A 2,500-nucleotide genomic window follows, 5' to 3' on the forward strand; every position below is an offset into this window, starting at 1 on the left:
TGTGATTCCCGGCTATTCTGGCTTCTGATTCATTCAGGTTTTATTGCTGTGTAATTTTCTTATTCTAAAATAAAAGCTCTCCAACAAAAATTACTATGCATTAGGCCGCGGTAGCCTACTCAAATGGATATTAATACAGTTTATCTCTGAAAGGACGAATAATGTATCTGAAACACAGATAAAAGGCTCTCCACTAAATGAGGAATGTTAATATCTTATGGCACGGTTAATAAAGAGATATTTCACAGGGGAGATTTGTTTTATGACTTTTGATACAACAGCCTTATAATCTGACATATCTTAAATGATATAATTTGGTGCCACATTCATCTCTTTTATATGCAGCGGCCCCTCTTCGCAAGACTTGAATTCAGAACAAATCACGGGCACTAATTACTTAGGGGGGAGTTCATTAGGGAAGCTCATTGGCTGAAATGCACATATGTGGACACCCATGCCGAAAAGCTGGAAGCTTATCATACATTTTGAGAAATGTCTTGTGTTTGTTTTTTTCTCCCGCAGAAAATGACCTTTGTTTTTGTTGTGTTTAAGGCAGAGCTTAAATTAATTTAACCAGCGACACATGTTCAGGACGAAGCGCGCTGCTAAATAATTCCTTGGAATAAATTGCTCAGGCCCCAAGTACATTAATTTACGGCTCTCCTGATGCTGACAGATGTGAGGGCGGGAGGAGGACCCCCTAATATTAACATAAAACAAATTTGCTTTATTCTTCTGCATATTTCTCCCTCCTCCCTGCCTGGAGCTCACCCACGGCTCCTTCTCTAATTATCCACGAGGTCAGTAAGCAGAATTGGGAAGAAGCGGGGAGATCAATACAAATTATCCCTGAGCAAACCGGGGCTGACAGGCTGAATTGCAGCATATGTTTACCCAAAATCAGGCAATTTATCTTAATATCAGCAAAGTAATGCAGTGCAGGTGAAAGGTCAGGCAATCTCTCCCCCTCATAATTACCCAGTTCTAAAACAGGAAAGTGGTATTGATTGGCCTGGCTCGGGGCTCGGCGACTGGACGTGCCAGAGCCTTGCCCTGCCCGGCTGGGCCTCGCCTTGTAAACGCCACAGGCCGAGGATTTATGAGATGTGTGCTCAGGGTCCTCGGCTTTTCTCCTCCAGTTGGAGAATTTGCCGGAGAAGTCTCGGCGGCGCCCCCGGGTGCGGGGTGGTGGGCTCTGCTGCTCTCGGGGGCGGCTTGGAGCCCCGGAGCTCCCCCCCCCCCGCCCCGCCCTCAGGGACCCAACACCCCCCGGAGCCAGGATGTGTGTCACTTCTGCAGTTCCAAGACAAGGGCCATTTTTTCTAATCGTTCCATGTAAATTCCTAGGGCTCCCCGCCGCCAAGCTGCTTCCAGAGCCTCCCCGCCCCCACCCGGTGTGGCCGAGGCCGCGGGGTCCAATGACGTCACCTTCCCAGCAGCCCGCCCCGTGTCCCGCTCCCTCTGGGCAGTGCCTGCGAGATGTGAACGCGCTCTGGGCTGAAGCAAGGGGTGCCGGGTGCCCTCCCGTTTATCCTGCTTTGAAATAACGTTGGTGCGAGGAGCAGGGCGTCCCTTGAACGGAAACGCTGGGAAGTGTCCTCCCGGAATGAGGGTGTGTGGTTGTTCAAGTCATAAGGCTCCTGAAAGCTCGCATTAAAGCGTCTATCACCTGTCAGGGCATTTGCATGAAATCAATAGCGGCCGCCCATCTATCTTTTCTGATCACCTTTCATCGGGCCGATTCATTAAGTCAAACAGTCATGGTGATTAGCTGGGGGGGAGAAGAAGCCCTGACACTGGGGAGGGGCGGGGGGAACGCACAGTGGGCCACCTTTTTTGTTCCCTAATCAAGAAACGTAATACTTTATCTCCTCCTGTCTGGGCCAGTCGCGGGGTGAGGCCCATCCACCCGGCGGCCCGCGCCACACTCCCGCCCGACGCCCGTGTCCCAGCCGGGCAGAGACATGACAAATTGTCCCCCAAGTCACCGCTGACAGCTTCTGATGATTAATGGTTTGATTATGAAGTGGTTTTGCACGTATAGAATTTACATCACAGAGAGTTAGAAATTCCGCCGTGTCACCTATGCCCGGGCATTGGGGAAGAGCTTTAGGATTTGCAGAGGAAAAAGGAGGGCGAAATCGCAGCCAGAGCCGTGTCATGTAAAATCAATACGTCGGATCAATGCTTTATTAACAAGAAAATGTCTTACTTCACATTCCTGTGCGAACCTTTGTCTCCAGGATGGATGACGGAATGTCAAATCATACCGCGGCCTCAACGTGCGGGCCACTTATTGAGCGCCCGCCGCGGCTTCCGGGGTCGCTCACCAGACCCGCCGTGGGTGTCCACGCGGCAGCCCGAGCGCTGGAGGATAAGGGTGGCCCGTTATTTCGGGGAGCACTTTTCAGAGGCGGCCTCTCCCCTTCTTCCTCCGGCGCGCAGCTGGCAGACCCGCCGCGTGGGGTGGTGGTCATCGCCAGATCACGTGCCGACCAGC

General features: G+C 51.8%; 1 protein-coding gene across 11 annotated transcripts in view; it reads left to right on the forward strand.

The window, feature by feature from the left end:
- Positions 1-2,500, forward strand: part of EBF3 (EBF transcription factor 3) — a 115,006-nt gene that overhangs the window by 101,963 nt on the left and 10,543 nt on the right. The gene's annotated exons all lie outside the window — the stretch shown is intronic.

Source organism: Eptesicus fuscus, chromosome 17, assembly GCF_027574615.1.
Source record: "Eptesicus fuscus isolate TK198812 chromosome 17, DD_ASM_mEF_20220401, whole genome shotgun sequence".
NCBI lineage: Eukaryota > Metazoa > Chordata > Mammalia > Chiroptera > Vespertilionidae > Eptesicus > Eptesicus fuscus.